This window comes from Lynx canadensis, chromosome B2 (assembly GCF_007474595.2).
Source record: "Lynx canadensis isolate LIC74 chromosome B2, mLynCan4.pri.v2, whole genome shotgun sequence".
Classification (NCBI taxonomy): domain Eukaryota; kingdom Metazoa; phylum Chordata; class Mammalia; order Carnivora; family Felidae; genus Lynx; species Lynx canadensis.
The window spans coordinates 56,807,270-56,826,283 of record NC_044307.1 but is presented as its reverse complement, the minus strand read 5'-3'; positions in this window follow the sequence as shown (position 1 = coordinate 56,826,283).

Sequence of the window (19,014 nt, the reverse complement as noted above, 5' to 3'; positions counted from 1 at the left end):
ACCCACTTTTTCAATGAAATTCTTCTATAAAGTCAATTATCTTCTCTCATTAACCCAGTTCAATGGCAGCTTTTAAGCATATCGTTCTTGAGCACCCTGTAAAATGTAATATTTGACCAGACTTCATTCTGAAATTCTTTCCTTTCTTTGCTGCTCTGATATTGCTTTGATTTAGTTCTTTTCTTATCTTTGTACTATTTAAACATTCCCATTTTCTTATTACTCTCCTTCTCTTGCACCTTGAATAAGAGCATTCTAAACTTTGTGCTTTGACCCATCAGATTGAAACAGGTTTCTCTCATAAAAGCATCCAGTGCCCTCAGTGCAACTCTGACTCAAGCATGCCTTCTGATAGACAGTTCAGAGCAAGCTCAGACTCATCTTGGCTATCAGTGTCCCACTTCAAGGGCATAATGTCTTTCAGCATTCTGCCCCCAGCATATTCTCTGAATTGGCTATTTAACTCAGGGAGCAGACCAGAAATTCAGCAAGAATTAATCTCTGGGGGCAGTCATCTACCAGTGGCTTATGGGAACTGGTGGCTAAATGCCCTGGCCTCTTGCTTTTAGGTGGACAGTTCTAGGAGATAATTTTCATGCTTTTTGAAAGTCCTGGTGGCACTGAGCTCAATTATTTACAGCAGCGACCTTGATAATGCATCATTATATTTAGATGTTTCATTTCTCTGGGTCCAACTTTTCCTGCTCCCTCTCTCCTGCTTCCTGGGGTCATCTTACAAATAAATGACCTGCCTTAGTCTTGTCTCAAGTCCTACTTTCATGAGTATGCAAACTAAGTAAGCAGATAAATTTTTTTATGTGAGTCCTAGCACTTACAAAATTGGGGAGGGGGTCTCTTTTATAAGAAACAAATAAAAAATGTTTGTTTTACAAATTTTAAAAAATCATATGACCACATGAAGCTATTCCTAAGGACCCTCCCATGGCCTTGGAAGGGGCACATACAAGTGATGGGCCCAGTATCATTATAAGTATGATCGTCAGCACAAAAAGCCTTGTATCTAGGCTCTTGGCACCAATGCAGTAAAGAATTAGACATCTGTGCCGAGTGAAAGCAGAGAACAGTTTTATTAAGGACAGTACACCCTCAGTGTGGGAGACCAGACAGGCACAGAGGTGGCAACTGCCCTGAGGCTATGGAGAGGTATAGGAGGAACGGGTGTCCTTTCCTCTTATGTGAGAGGGTCTTGCATCATGGATAGGGTGGTCTCTAATGGAGGCTGCTTCTAATCATTTGGGGGACTCCTCCCACATTTTGGGAGGAAGAGTTTCTGACCCTACAAGGTTTATACTTGAACTGTCATGACAGCTTTCCACCAGTGGGTGGGGCGGTGGTGGTGGCTATAACAGCAATGCAAATGAGTTATAATGAGTCTAGGGGCTATCCTGGGACAGAGGTAGAAGAGGAGAGCATGGGCTTGTGCCTCCTGGGCACATTAGCCCCAGGGTCTTGGGGGCCACAAGGTCAGGATGTTTGCCCTCAGGCTTCTAATGTGTAATGTACTCACAACCGTCCTCTCCTTAGCCCATGTCTAACTAACTCCCTACTCTATCATTCTCCCCTCAAGCACTTGGCACTCTGAAATCTTTCAGTCAAGAGATGAAGGCTCCTCCACGCATTCCTCCCACTGTTCATATCTAGCTTTTATGTAACATCATTAACTTCTTGTCATATGTGGGTACTATTTGTCCACTACTCTTTTCTCTTGACACTCCCTTTCCTAGCAGAGTTAGCTATTATTTCTATGTGTGTTTTATCTGAGTCTGAGCTACAAATCTAAATAAATAATGTCATGCTGACTACACCATCCTGGATATCATCTTGGGACTTCAAACATAGTGTGACCCAACTAAGCACATTTCTTTCTTAGGTTCCTTTGTTCCAAATATTAATATTTGGTACCTCACTCCTTATATGCAGTTATTTTTACAACATTCATTTCCAATTGTATCCTTTCTAATCAACAACAGTTTCTAATATCTTTTGTCTGGATTTGAAAATATTCCTAAGCATAGGCTAAATCCTAATTGAGGTCACCAGCTATACTGTCCAACCTACCAATGCAGCCAATACACTCCTTGCAGATTAACGTTTCACTATATGATTCTAATCACATTATTAACTTGCTTACATATCTTTAGGTCTTCCCACTTCCTAAAGTTAAATATAAATTTCCAATTCTGTCAATATATTAATCTATCATCTATCTATCTATCTGTCTATCTATCTATCTATCCTAGATATTTAGGCAAAGCTGAGTTAGCAAAAAAAAGAAGGAAAACATTTCTGACAAGAAACAACAGGAAAGGTTAAAACCAGAAAAACTGAGTATTTGCCCCCCAAGACTGTATGATTAGTAAATAGAAGATTTAGTATTTAACTCTGCCATCCTGGCCTCAGAGAAGTACCCCCTCATTCTTACTTTATTCTACTTTCATTAAACACCATTGAAAGAGAATTAGTTATTTCAAACTTATATCTGAAGAAATTATGTAGAAGATAGGATATTGAGACAAAGGGATAAATATATGAAAGAGATAGCAATTTCATTGTGAGTTATATAGATATGTATTTCTTCTTATTTTTAATGATTGATGTTTGTTGGGTTTCCTGAATCTGAGAAGCACTTTTCATTAGTTCTGTATAGTAGTTTTATCTGTTTGGTGAAGTTAGTATGGCCAAGTGCTTGATTCCCATCCAGGGATTGATTGGAAGGATAAGATGATTTGGTTGGCTACTTGAATAAGTTACTAAAGAAGAGTTATTTCTACATTGGAATTGGCCTGACATTTGGAAACTGTTCAGACAAAATATGTGAGCATTTTCCATGGATCAGAGAGATGAGTGAAGCAGGAAGGAAAGACAACCTGAGCCTAGTTTAAATCCTCTAAAAAGTGGCCAGAAGAGGAATGGGAAGCTAAGAGTGGAGTGAGATTATTAAAAAGGAGGATCCAAGGAAAATGTGTGTCCCATGATCCATTAAGTGTAGTCAAATATCACCAGTAGGGGTCCTTGAAGAACTTTTGAAAATATCCATGAAAGAAAAAAAGAAAGTTTTAAATATACACCAGACACAGACAACACAAATCCATCTAGGAAAGTTGTCAATCTGTGTAAGAACATTCTTTCTGACCTAACTCAACCCCCTCTTCCTGATTGGACGTGATGAAACCACAGCTAGCAGGCTTACAGAGTGAAAGAAGTACCAGGCATTCCTTTATCCCACATCAAGAGGCCAGCCAGCAGAGGAGTAAGGAGGGAAAGAAGTAAATTTATCATTAAATCTAAATCAATCTAAATCAGAGTTTTGATTATCATTGAGACTCTATATTTTCAATAATTGCTTTGAGACTGTATTGGGTCTTAAATAACTGTAGGCTTTTCTACTGCTGACCATTGATGAGGAAAGTCATCGTATACAAGTAAAGAGATACTGAGAATTAAAACAAAGTTACTTTTACAAATCAATTCTATAAGCCCTTCTTATTCAACATGACAGTTATCTATAAGCAATCAATTCTCAATCTAATATAATCAACCTTGATATTAAAAAAGACTCCTTTATTCAACTGCCTAAACAACATATACAGGATAGGCACATCCTATGAAGACAAATTTCTTTGTTAATCTGTACAAAAGTTTTTTTTTTTTTTTTTGCTGTTGTTCATTTGTTTTTGTTTGTTTTAGTATGATTAGACCAAATTTTGTCATGTGTCCAATACCATTAATCGGGAAAATGTTAAGTACTGATTTGCTTAACATTGGAATCCTGCAAGGAGTAGCATATTAACATGATTAATTATGACTAGTGTCAGTCCTAAAAGCGAAAGTAGAGCCAGCTTCCAGGGAGGTAGATGGGCTAGTTGGGGAAGAAATAAATATATAAATCAAAGCAGCATATTAACACCAGGAGGACTGTAAAACAGAAGCTATGAACTATCAAAAGGACTCAACTTATTCTTTTCCCCTGTGGTTTGGATTTGTTAAAACTCTGCCCCCCAATATCTATCATTATCTAAATAGATCTCCCTCTATCCACCTTTACTATATTAGTCTAAGCCACCATCAGCTCTTGCCTTTCTTAACTATCATTCCTTGCCCTTTATCTCAAGCAGCTCTTCTCTATTTTGTTGCTGTTGTCAAATTTATTTGTTGTTATGTTTGTTGCAGTTGTAGTATCCATTCTTTATGGAGAACATGTTGTGTGTTGTTACATGAAAATTAACCAGAGGGGCACCTGGTAGCTGTCAGTTAAGTGTCCCACTTTTGATCTTGGCTCAGATCACGATCTCAAGGTTCCTGAATTCAAGCCCCATGTTGGGCTCTGTGCTGATAGCCCAGAGCCTACTTAGAGTTCTGTCTGTTCCTGTTTCTGCCCCTCCCCCACATGTGTGTGCTCTCTCTAAATAAATAAACTTTTAAAGATTTAATGAGAATTAGATTATCTAAACTTTTCCCCTTTCTCTTAAGATTTACTATATTCTTCACCTTAATTGTATTGATTTCCCATTCCCCATCCCTTGAATTTTGTTCATATCCTTACATAAATACCGTGGTGGTTCCTTCCTTATTATTATCCATCTGTGACTCAATCCAGCCATTTACTGAATATTAATGTGGGTTGGTGTGGAAGAAAGACATTTGGGGATAGCCACAACTTTGGTTCAGGATTGTTGTCTGGAGCACTATAGGTCTCTTATGTCCATTATCTTTCAAGACATGGCTTTGTTAGTTGTTTACATTCAGCTGGTTGATATAATACATAATTAAACCCCTTAATTCATGGTGTCTGTCTTATGAGAACTGGTTTTTCTCCTTCCTTTGTTGCAATTAATTTTGGCAATTTCCTTTGGTAAAAACATGTCTCAAATGGAAAGAAACTTATAGTTATTATAGCCTTTCCTTGAGTTCTAATTTCTCCTGAACTTGTAATGTGCTGAACTGAGGCGACACCCATATTTCTCCTATTACCACTCATTTTAGAGAATTGCTGGATGTATATTTTAGGAAACTGATTCATACTTTTAGGAATATCTTAACCCTCTCTCATCCCCTTGTATCTAAGAATGTACGTGTAGGCTCGTCATGTGCCTCTATATTTTCGTTCAAATTTCAGAGTTCTTGACAGTTTTTTGATGGAATTTATGCATTGAAGTTGTGATCTCTTTTCTGCTTCATTAATCAAAGGTTTCTTTGTCTATATTTTGTTCATTTTATTTTCTCTGATACGAATCAGTGGAAGTAATAAAGTCCAAATACCCTCACATTGTCATGAGTTTAGACCTGCATTTGTAATTACTTATTGGTACCAGTTATTAAGAATAATTTTTATAGTACTGATTTTCTTAAACTAATGTGATTAAACCTGTATATATAATACTTAGGCTTTTACAAAATTTCTTTTACCCTATTGGAGATAACTGATCCATCTGCTTTCAATCTCAATTCGTAAAATTCTCATCTTCAATGTGATTTTCTGTCATACTGATAGCACAGCAAAGTGTCTCAAATAAAATACTATTCAGGGAGTTGTACTTAAAATTTGGCTTCAAAGTCTCAGTTTTTTCTTCTTTAAAGGTCTTTCCTTGAAGATGTATTTGCTTGACTAAAATATGACTTGAGATTTACAGCTAATTCATGCAGGAAAATGTGTAGTCCAGCTTTATAAATATTCAAGACAGTAATAATGAGAAGAAATATAGAGATTACCTTATATCTTATTAGTGGTCAGTAGTTCATTTTACATTATGCTATAGATTAAATACCAAATATTAGACATGGAAAAAAAGAAAGTGTTTTCCTTTGCAGAAATATAAAATGAATCCCTAATGCTTCTATTCCCCCATATTTATATGTTTCTTGTGTTCTCAGGACTTATATTAAAAAAATGATATGTTCCATTTTTGACACACAGGACTATTTAAATATTTTGATTCTCCATGTTCCATCAGAAAAAGCTATCACCTATAGCATTTTTTGTACAACCTCAATTTCTAAATGTAGAATACCAAATGAAATTCTTTGTCACTAGATTCAGATAGTATATATTAGGGCCTTGTTCTAGAATGCTTTATTATTGCTTGGATTTAAATATATTTTTCTCAGTTGGTTGAGCATTCGACTCTTGATTTCAGCTCAGGTCATGATCCCAGGGTCTTGGGATTGAGTGCTGGGCTCTGCACTGAGCATGGATCCTGCTTAAGATTCTCTCTCTCTTTCTTTCTCTCTCTGTATCTTTCTCTCTCTCTCTCTCTCTCTCTCTCTCTCTCCCCCCTGCACTTCTCCCCTACTCTCACTCTTTCTAAAATAATAATAATAATAATAATAATAATAATAATAATAATAATAAATTTTTCTCAAATGATATCCAGGATGGATAAATTACCAAATTACCAAAATTATTTCATTATTCTTAGCACATGAATTCTAAAGGTATAGGAGACTCCAGTGTGATTCCTATTTAATGGCAGTGCTATTATTGCTAATATCCATTAGAATATTGTAACTAATAAGGCCACATTTTTTTCTGTGAGAAAAGAAGTACGCTTGTTTTGTGTTTACAGGCTTGATCCTGCTTACAGCTTAGCTTCCTCCCTTTACAAGAACCATCCCATCTCATATTACTAACATGCCAGCTTGGTCTGCCTGTTGCTATGGTTTCCCAGCAGTCATTGGCTATGCCCTGTTGCTTGAAATTATGCTTAGGCATGTCCTCATAGAATTTCATCTTTCTACTGTGATTTTGGTTGTCCTCAGTTTTGCATAGAGCAGTAATCCATTTTTTGTAATCCATTTTTACACTGAGTTTATTTGACTGCAACAGAATTGAATGTCTCAAAGATTTTGTTGGCTCAGGATTTATGGGGGCTTGTCTTGTTAGTGGCAGACCCTAGACTTGTAATATCCCTACTGCTCATAGAGCTGAACAAATGGCATGGTCCCTGGATGGACTTTAATGCCCTCATGAATCTGGCATAATGTTTGCCTAAGATGAGTTTTGATGGTGACACAGCTGTTGGTTTCATCTAAGGGCTTACCCTTTTGTTCATTGTGACATGGTAGAAGTAGTGACATTTAGCAGCATCTGTGAAAATGTAGGCCTCATGGTCAAATTACACATTGTATACTACCACTATTCTATGGGCTATTAGCTTGGCTAGGAGCATTTTGATCCACTGGTATCATATTTTGTTAGCTAGGCTTTCTGGAAACATGCTGGCTTTCTTTATTTTGTACCCTATTTCCTGAATATCATACTGTTTAATATTTTGCCAAAATGGAAAATTTAATAATCAATTTTTATTTTTCCATCTCCAGAAAGGTTTTTATGTTCTTATGCTATGATGCGATCTCCCACTTAGATGGACTTCAGATTCATTATAGTTATTAACGTTATTGAATAACAATTATTAAACATTCATTAAAGTAAGATCCTTTTAAAAGGAAGTACAGAATCAAAAGGAAAGAGGAGAATTTTATTTTGATTTTTTGAATCATCAATTTTTTGGAGATTTTTTTCTACTTAAAGTTATTTTTTACATGATACTTTTAGAGAATTAGTAGAGAATAAAGAGAGAAAACAGGGAGGACACAAGGGAAATAAACTCAGACCAACCATTGGTATAATTGGTCTGGATAGAATAATTAAATATCATATGAAGTTATACACTCACATTGCACACATACATTTATATTAAAGCCTTATAAATGATCTGCTAAGACACTTATGTATTATCAACTACATCTATCTCCAATTCATGCTCAGTCACTGCCCAGGAATATCTTAGAATTACATTTACAGGGTTAATTTTAGATGTGGAAAGACAAAATGACAATCTCTGTGTTTTTTAATTTGACTATGACTAGATAGTCAAATGACTAGGCAGTTTTATTGGTTAATAAAAACCCTGAAAGAATGGTAGACTTTTGATGTAGGAGACTTTAGAGGACAACCCATAAGGTAGACAGTTTATTCTGTGACAGTTAAAAGGAAGTTACAGCATATTTACAGGTAGTATTTACATATTACCTTAAAATTTAAGTTAAATTCAATGTATTTTGCAGCTTAGCATCATAAATTTGAATTTTCATCTAAGCCCACTTGTTAATTAGGGTAAAGAGTTTTCCCGGAGTGGTGAAAACATTGGTATGTGTATTATCAAGGATTATTGATTTGTAACCTGTGGATTTTAACCTCTAGAAGTTGTTAATCATAAGAAACAGCATTTATTAGGGTATTTGCTATGTCAAATCATATTCACTCACTTAAAGCTTTATAGCATGTTTCTAAAAAGAGTGCATCTTCACCATGACTTCGGTGACAAATTAACTCAATTTAGCTGTAACAAAACCAATCTGCATAAAAAGACAGTACAGAATTTCTTCCCAGTATGAACATGGTAAACCTAGATTATAGTTACTAGCAAGATAAAAAAAACTTAAGTAAAATAAAGATGGTCTTAAAAATTATACAGATTCTGAGTTCATGATCACACAGATTTGAGAAGACAAGAGTACTAACAGAGGACTACGCTCTCCAACCCTCAAAATCTTAGCATTAATTCTGTTACTGTTGATGAATTCCTGTCAATAACGCTACCTTTATTATGGACAGCATTTTGTATTATTTTATATGTGCTTCCCTTCCTCACCTATTTTGGGCCTACTGGCTTGTGATCTCATTTTATCACTTGTTTTCTCTGTAGCCTCAAATATGTCACTTCAATTTTCTGATTCTCCTTTATCTGTAAAATGAAGGGGTGTTTTGTGAGAATCAAATGGTAGAAAAACATTTTTTCTTTAACTTTTTATTTTAATCACCCAATGCTCATCACAACAAGTGCACTCCTTAATCTCCAACACCTGTTTCACCCATCCCCCCCCTTACCCGCCTCCCCTCTGGTAACCACCAGTGTGTTCTCTATAGGCAAGCATCTGTTTCTTGGCTTGTCTCTGCCTCTCTCTCTTTTTCAAATGGGAGAAGTTTTTGATAACAATCTTGAACTGTAAAATAACACAAATGTTAATTGTTAAGTTAGCAGCTGTAGAGGCCTATTTCATGGATTTCTGAGAATGGCATGTATTCCAAAGGTGAAACTGTTTTCTGTAAATACACAGAACCGTATTTATTTTACTTTAGATACAAAAAAAAAATATCCTCCTTGTCACTAGCCAGTTACAAATTTGAAGTGAGTGAATATAAATGTTTTATGAGAAAAATATTTTTTTCCTCAAAAAATTTCCTTTGGTTGCAAGCCATTTTCTGCTTTTACTTCCAGGCTCGGAACATGACTCAATACATTCAGAAATTTTATTATTTTAGCTTCAAAACATTTCTCATCAGAGTAATTCAGTTACTATAACTGTCATAAAATATATAGAAAAGGGTAATTATGCTGATAAAAACAACCTGTTGCATTGGAAAGAGTATGGATTAGAGAGTCCAACAAATCTGGGCTCAAATTCTAATACTTCCACTTTCTTAATATGAACTTTGGGAGAACTTATTATTTTGTGCCTTGATTTGCTACTTATATAAGGACAATAATGCCATTTTTCCAAGATACTCTATGTGAGTGCTATAGGACATGGCACCTAAGAGCTTAAAAATGATAGCTTTTGTCATAAGACTCCCATTCCCTATGGAACTATTGTTTACATTATTTCTTTGCTTAAGATTTAAAAAGTACTTTTTAGCTATAATAAAATCTGAAAAATTAACTATTGGAAAAAAAAGCAAAGACTATTAATCCTCCAGCCTTCCTTCTTCTTGTTACATGCCTGCTTAGTCTCTTAGTTTATAGTTTTATACTACTTTTGTTTAAATAACGGTTTCCAGGCATTTTTATTGTCTAGATAAGCTTTTGTTTCTTAATTTCACTTTCATATTGTGGACCCCGGAATTAAATACACCATACCTTAACTGGTTGGAATGGTGATTATTAGAATAGAACTAATGTCTTTCTTTGTCTGGATATGTTTCTATTAATAGAACTTCTTTTCCAATTTCCACTTTCATTCCTAGACCACAAGAGAGTGACTTCTGGTTAAGTTTGAGTTCTACAGAGGGTTCCACTTGCCATCCCTCAAAGAACTTCTGTCTAATATCTATATTTCTAAATAGAAAATTTAAATACAAAATTTTATATTTACTCTTAATAAACTTTATCTGACTTTTTAGCTCATTACTCTAGCCTAATTTCATACACTTTTATTCTGATCCTGTCGTCAAATATTTTAACAATCCTTCTTGCTTTGTAACATTGACGGAATGCTTTATATGTCTTTAGAAATGCCTTGACTTTTAAAAAAAGTTAGATAGAATAAAGCTAATATGTAATCCTATGGCATACCCCTAGAGCAATTTCTTCAGGTTGACATTTAATTAATAAATACTCATTTTTTGAGAGACTTGCTCAAATAGCCATTAGTCATATGCTTATACCATAAACTGGAGTCTGTTTTTCCACCTTATCCATAATACTATGAACATTTTGCTTAATGTAAACTAAAATAAAAACATACTATTTATAGAGCAGTCACTTTATCTATTAGTCTAAAGACCCAATTAGGGCATAGTAAGTCAATTTAATTTTTACATGATGCCTTTTAGCAAGGGTGGCAGTTATCAGTATTACTTTTGTATTTCTTAATAAATCAGTAATTTAATCTGCTGTAGAATTTTTATCTTGATATCGAACATACTGGTTTGATATCCCAGATTCCATTATTTTTTTCTATTAAAGAATCCATTTCCATTTAATTTATTCTTATTGCCTCAAATATCATATTTTTGTTTTTACTTTATAGAATAACAAGTATATAGGGAGCACTTACCATGTGTTAAGCCCAGGGGTGATGAAAAGTTGGACTAGATAGACAAGTTACTTTTCCTCATGAAATTTATATTATAAGGAGTTAGATAGGCAATAATCGCATCACCTAATACATAAACAAAGGAAATATAGAAGGAAGTAGATTTAGAAAGGAAAAGAATAGATTGCTATGATAGAGCATAATAGAGACAGTTTTTTCATAGATACAAGGTTAAGGAATGACTACGTAAGGGATTCATATTTTAGATTAAAAGGGGCCAGCTGAGTGAAGAACCAGGTAAAGAAAATTTCAGGCAAAAAGAATAACGCAAAGACCCCAAAGAGAAAACAATATTTTTTTCTTTTCTTGAGTCGAATAGAGCTCCAGGTGGCTAAAGTGTAGTAAACAGGAAAAGAGTGGCCTGAGAGGAAGTTGGAGATGTAGTCAGGAGTCAGATCACCCAGGAGATTGTAGGCTTCTGACAGGGAGGTTAGATTTTACTGTGTAAATAGAGACTCCATTAATAGACTCTAAACGGGCAGTGATATGATCATCATAGCATTTCAAAATAACTATTCTTGCTTCTGTGAACAGAAAGGGTAAGTAGAATGCACAGGAACAAAAAGGAAGAAGACTAGTTAGAAAGATTTCTAATATTCCAATGAAGATATAATGAATGAACTATTTTAGTTCAATTTGTCCAAAAGAAAAGCATACATCAATTCCAAAATTACTGACTCTCTGCAAATAATTCATAAATATGTTAATGATCAATATGTTGAGTAGTAAATTTGCCAAATTTACCAATTTACTGTAATATGTTATTTATTCATAAAGTTTAGAGATATTTTGATTGAAATGGTTTCTGATTGGATGGGTTGGGGTTTTTTTTACTTTTTTTGGTTAAAAAATTTTTCCTTAATGGGGCGCCTGGGTTGCTTAATCGGTTAAGCGACTGACTTCAATTCAAGTCATGATCTCCTGGTCAGTGAGTCCGAGCCCTGACTTGGCCTCTGTGCTGACAGCTAGGAGCCTGGAGCCTCCTTCAGATTCTGTGTCTCCCTCTCTCTGCCCCTCCCCCACTCATACTCTGTCTCTCTCACTCTCAAAAATGAATAAATGTTAAAAAAAATTTAAAAAATGTTTCTTAATTTTTGTTTTTTTGAGAGAAAGAGACAGAGAGACACATGGGGCATGAGTTGGGGGGCAGGCAGAGAGAGAGGGAGACACAGAAACCGAAGCAGGCTCCAGGCTCTGAGCTGTCAGCACAGAGCCAGATGAGGGGCTGGAACCCACAAACTGCAAGATCATAACCTGAGCCGAAGTCAGACGCTTAACCGACTGAGCCACCCAGGTGACCCGAAATGGATGGTTTTAATAAACTTTCAAAATTTCTGAAATGCTTTAATCAAATAATTTAAGTTTTAATTCAATCTATTTTAAAATTTTTTTTTTTTTTCAACGTTTATTTATTTTTGGGACAGAGAGAGACAGAGCATGAACGGGGGAGGGGCAGAGAGAGAGGGAGACACAGAATCGGAAACAGGCTCCAGGCTCTGAGCCATCAGCCCAGAGCCCGACGCGGGGCTCGAACTCACGGACCGCGAGATCGTGACCTGGCTGAAGTCGGACGCTTAACCGACTGCGCCACCCAGGCGCCCCTAATTCAATCTATTTTAAATTTAGTATGGGTAATTTCATACTGGCAAGCCAAAAATCTAGTGTATTCCTGATTGTTACTATTCTCTGGTTGGAAATGAGACTGTCTTCTGTATTTTTAATGACAAGTCTTGGGCATATATTCAATATTGGAACTTTAAAATGAGTGAATTTCTATCTCCAATAAATTTAGAGTCACAAATTTATCATTAAGCTCAAACAAGTTAATATTTGAGAATTTCTTAAGGACTAAAATATGAATCACTCTTAAAATAGACATTTAAATAAATCTCACCAACAAATTCACTGCAAAACAACTAAAATAAATAATATTTAGCAGTATTAAGGCTACTATTAATCTCTTGAAATCATGCATGCTCCACAATATGCTGAAAACTATATAAATATTTCATATAAATGTATTTGACAGAACTGCATTTTTATGAATTGGTTTTTATACAATTGGTTTTACACTAATTTGTTTATTTAAAAAAAGTTTTGGTGAATTGATCATTTGGCTCCTACCCTGATAGTGGCAAGGTAAATAGAGGCAAGTGGATATGATATTCTGGTTGGAAAGACACCACATTTGATGCCAGGCTGGATTTGAAGGATGGAGGAAGGGAGAAATCAAAGAATACTCCAACAGTTTGGAGTTTGAAGACATGGTGAGTGCTAGCATTATTCTCTGAGATAGGGAAATTAGGGGCATAACAATGCTTGCTGGCAAGGAGAAGGAATATCTCCAAGTTGATGTTTTTAATATACTTGGGATGCTTCTATAACACCCATGTGAAGTTGTCAAGTAGACAGTAAGATATCCCAACCTGGATCTAACAGGAGAAAACTAGCATGGGGCGCCTGGGTGGCGCAGTCGGTTAAGCGTCCGACTTCAGCCAGGTCACGATCTCGCGGTCCGGGAGTTCGAGCCCCGCGTCGGGCTCTGGGCTGATGGCTCAGAGCCTGGAGCCTGTTTCCGATTCTGTGTCTCCCTCTCTCTCTGCCCCTCCCCCGTTCATGCTCTGTCTCTTTCTGTCCCAAAAATAAATAATAAAAAAAAAAAAAAACAACGTTGAAAACTAGCATGGAGACAAAAAGTTAGGAGTCATTAAAATATGGATGGCAGTTAAGACCAGGGATGGGAGAAGAAAAACACACTAGGATTCCCTCCTGAAGTTCTCCAATATTTAGAGTGTACAGAAGTAACATAGTGGGAAACTAACTGAAAGGAGTAGCCAGTGCGATGTGCTGCTGCTAAAAATAAGAAAAGAGAGTTTTCAAGAAGGGTAGAGTTGTCAGTTGTATTCTATAAAATAGCCAAGTTTTATTCATTTGACTCCCCACTTACCTTTTTTTAAGGTTTCCGCTTCATTTTATTATCATGCTTTCTGTGCTTTATTTTATAAATACACACATATATACATACACACAACATATGTGTATTAATTATGTCTATCTTCCACTTCGTTGTTAACCATTCTTAACCATGAAGACAGGCACTCTGTCATTCATCTTCATATGCTTAACAGGGTATCTGGAACATACAAAGTACTCAGGAATACTTGTGGAATTGCATCATATTATTTCTAGTAAGAACTTCATCTCAGTCACCAACATACAAATATAAAGACTGATAAAACATGTAAGTGCAGCATGCATATTCAAGCTAAAACCAAGAGATTATTCCAGTCCTTACAGGGAATTTTAATCTTCCCACCTGAAAATCAAGTGTAGCTTTTTTGATCCAACACACATAATTTCTTTTTTATCTTTAAAGTTCTTTCTTTGACTTTTTATGAACATCTCTTGAAACTATACAGTTAAATCACAAATGCTGAGCTCAGAACAGAAAATTTGCAAAAAGCCATGTCTGCTTGCTATATACCAGTGACTGATCTGAAACTGCAAACCGCACCTGTGGTGCTAAAATTGATTTTACTCATCTTTGCATATGTCATCAAGATCAGCAGGCATTTTGAACCATTACTTAAGATTTGTTAGGAAATGGTGGAGGTTGCAGTCTGTGAGAATGATTGGTGTTCTGAAAAGCTTCTTTGCTCATTTGCACATAGACAAAGGCCATGTGTAAGCTCCTCGACAAAGCTATAAACCTGGCATTATGCCATTATAGGAGCAAAAAATCCTAGAGATTTTTTTTATTCCTGAGATTGAAATATTCACCGAAACAACATAAATGGGAATGAGTTCCATTCTGTGAGCTCACATAATAAAATAATAGAGAATATAGCCTAGTGTATGTGAGAAAAATGTAAAAAAACAAAATGGAATGGGAATGAGTCTTCAAAATCAGTAAGGGTAATTCAGAGGATGTGTCCATATCAGTTAAGGAACCAACTTTGGCCCAGGTCACGATCTCACAATTTGTGAGCTCGAGCCCCATGTCTAGTTCTGTGCTGACAGCTCAGAGCCAGTGTCTGCTTCAGATTCTGTGTCTCCCTCTCTCTGTGCCTCCACCACTCACATTCTGTCTCTCAAAAATAAACAAATAAAAATTATTTATTTATTTAAACGTTTATTTATTGTTAAGGGACAGAGCATGAGCATGGGAGCGGCAGAGAGAGGAGGAGACACAGAACCCAAAGCAGGCTCCAGGCTCCGAGCTTTCAGCACAGAGCCCGACACGGGGCTCGAACTCACAGACTGAGAGATCATGACCTCAGCCGAAGTCAGATGCTTAACTGACTGAGCCACCCAGGCGCCCTTTCAAACAAAAAATTTTTAAACTGGCCTTAAAAGTGAATCTATAGATTTTACTAGGGATAGATTTTCTAGCACTTCAACTTCATTTTTCAGGGTTATATCATTATAAATCTACACAATATCAGGATTAAGATGTATCTTAGAGGTTTTATATGACTCAAAGAAGGAAGGCCATACATAGGATATCAGGCAATATTGGGGGGAAAGGGTGGGAACAGCTGCTTCCTCATGTCAAGTTACATTATTTTTCTACCAAATCACATGTTTCTCAAAGATGAGATGAAAGCTCTTATCCCAATCTAGTTTAATACGTTGAATGTTTCCGATAAATATGATTGCAAAAATATGATTGCTAGATAATAACATGCTTTTAATTATACTCGAAATTAAAGTAATAACAAAAAATTCCTTTTTTATATGGCTTTGTCATGTAATATATGACTAATAATAGCAGCATATCAACTTAACATTAAAATTGGTCTTCATTGCCTAACTACACACCGGGATAAGTGAGAAAGGTGTGTCAGGGGCATATTGTTGAAAATTCAAATATTAGCATGTGAAATTGCTCAACCGTAAAGATTACCATTTCACATATAGTTATTTTTGAAATATTTCGATTGTTGATGTTTATTCCTCATCTTTTCCTATGAATTTTGCAAAACAAGAGATTCATTCAAAGTGAACAAAATGAAACCAAGTTTTTGTTTATTATCTTTAAAGTATGAATCACCTATAATAACTCCATTAGCACTAATGGAAATTTGCATGTAATAAATCCTTTTGGTGCCTGGAGAATATACCACAGCTCTTTTAAACTGTCTGGTGCTTTTACCCTTGTGTCTCTCAGAAGTGATGAGCCATCAGATATAGTGTTCCTGGAAAGGAATAGGAAGATAATTAGAGTATCTACAATTTTCTGTCTTTGCATATAACAGTCTTTTGTTTCCACAGAAGTGCATGCATACATATCTTAATACTCCCACACAACTGCAGAAAAGCTCAGGAAAAAATATACCGGATTACATGAAGGAGACTATGGTTATTACTAATGAGTACCTTATAAGAATTGTCTGTATTTTATATAATTACAGTTGGTCATAAAAGGGGTTAGAGAATGTTATTTAAATCTGTAAGGACATAATGTCTATTTAACTTTAAAATGACCAGTTGTTTCATTAACCTAAAAATGGAGGGGTGCCTGGGTGGTTCAGCCGTTTAAGCATCTGACTTCAGCTCAGGTCATGATCTCATGGTTAGTTTGGTTGGTTCGTGAGTTTAAGCTCCTCCTGGGCTCTCTGCTGTTAACACGGAATCTGCTTCAGATCCTGTCCCCCTCTTTCTACCCCTCCCACTGATTGCACTTTCTCTCCTTTGCTCTCTCTTTCTAAAATAAAAATTTTTTAAAAAGAAAAATTCTTCCAAGATAAAAATCAGACTTTAGTGTATACATCACTGGGAGTGTTTGCTCTTGTGTCTGAGTGTGCCTCTCACTTGGTGGTGCTCTTCATAAAAGAAAGAAGAAAGGAGCATGGCAGATTTGGGACGGATGGAAGTGCACCAATTTCACCTTCACTGAGTTTGAAGTGATAAAACAATTTCTGGAAAGAGGGGTGCACAATCTAGTATCTGGGGGAAATGTAGGGGCCAGAAAGTAGATTTGACAGGCATAAGAGTTGAAGCTGTGATGTGCATGAAATGTAGTAAAAATAAATACAAAAAAAAGCAAAAGACAAGCCAAGCAGAGATATGCCTGTAATAAATTTAGGGATAAAGAGGAGAAACTGGAAACAATAAGAACAGTTGAGAGAGAGGTCTAAGAGGCAGGAGGAAGAAGCACTGTCATGTAAGACAAGAGAGAAGAGAGTTTCAAGGCAGAAGTGGGAGAAAAGGCAATGATATAAAATTCTGAAAGACATGAAATGAAGATTAATAAAAGATCGTTAAAATCAGTAACCAAAACTCAGCATAGTTCAGTAGAGACAGAAGCCAAAATGCATGGAATTTCAAAGTGTCTCAAGTTTTATATATCCCACTTCAAGTAACCTTTATTGTTGTTTTGGGGATTATTCCAAATAATCTGTGCCATAGATAACATTAGACACATTTCAAAATTACATTGCTTCAGGAAACAAAAATAATCCTTTAGATGAAAGTCCACATACGTAGGATCTATTTGCCATGAGTAGGGAAAATGTGGATTAACTACTTCATTATTTTAAGGCAAATTGATGCCCAAATTATTACGGTATAAGAGATTTTACTGGGAATTTTTCTATTTATTAAGTAACAATAATATTTAATAATGTGTGAAATATACATACACACTAACACAATAGCTATACACTTGTTGTATATTGGGCTCTTCTTTTTCCAAAATAGCCAATTATAATAAAAGCACAGAAAGTAAACTTGGCAAAATCTCAGATACTATCGAGCATAGAAAGGAGATGGTAGTGCCGTAAGTGTGAAGAATGATAGGCAGGTGCTTTAAGTATAAACAATTGACAAAGTTCTGGACTTTTAGGAACACATGGAGGGCAAGATTATTCTGAGACGCTCCATGCAGATTCAGTGCAAATTTAGGAGTTTTAGGGAACAAATATCAGTTGTTATATTATCAACCCAGATCATCTCAGATCATTACTCTCAGATCATCTGTATCCCTTGCCACATTATCCAGGACCATGACGACCTGGAAACAGGACCATGTTGCAGGCTCTAGCTTAGGTGTGACCTGCACTTTAGTTTGTATGTTAAGGATCAACTGTTATGTGGCTTTGGACCTAATCAGTTCTGAAGTGAGTATCTGCTAGTTCTTGGATAACAATGGACTTCTGTAGGCCCAACTTCTTCATGGAAAACTCACAAAAATACTAAAATCAAATATAAAGTTATCAAAATTGGCTTATATTTTAAGTAACAATATCCACGACTAATTAACTTTTTAAAGAATTGTGGAATTGGGACTCCTGGGTGGCTTAGTTGGTTGAACATCTGACTCTTTTTTTTTTTTTATTTTATATATGAAATTTATTGACAAATTGGTTTCCATACAACACCCAGTGCTCATCCCAAAAGGTGCCCTCCTCAATACCCATCACCCACCCTCTCCTCACTCCCACCCCCCATCAACCCTCAGTTTGTTCTCAGTTTTTAAGAGTCTCTTATGCTTTGGCTCTCTTCCACTCTAACCTCTTTTTTTTTTTTTCCTTCCCCTCCCCCATGGGTTCCTGTTAAGGTTCTCAGGATCCACATAAGAGTGAAACCATATGGTATCTGTCTTTCTCTGTATGGCTTATTTCACTTAGCATCACACTCTCCAGTTCCATCCACGTTGCTACAAAAGGCCATATTTCATTTTTTCTCATTGCCACATAGTATTCCATTGTGTATATATACCACAATTTCTTTATCCATTCATCAGTTGATGGACATTTAGGCTCTTTCCATAATTTGGCTATTGTTGAGAGTGCTGCTATGAACATTGGGGTACAAGTGCCCCTATGCATCAGTACTCCTGTATCCCTTGGATAAATTCCTAGCAGTACTATTGCTGGGTCATAGGGTAGGTCTATTTTTAATTTTCTGAGGAACCTCCACACTGCTTTCCAGAGCGGCTGCACCAATTTGCATTCCCACCAACAGTGCAAGAGGGTTCCCGTTTCTCCACATCCTCTCCAGCATCTATAGTCTCCTGATTTGTTCATTTTGGCCACTCTGACTGGCGTGAGGTGATACCTGAGTGTGGTTTTGATTTGTATTTCCCTGATAAGGAGCGACGCTGAACATCTTTTC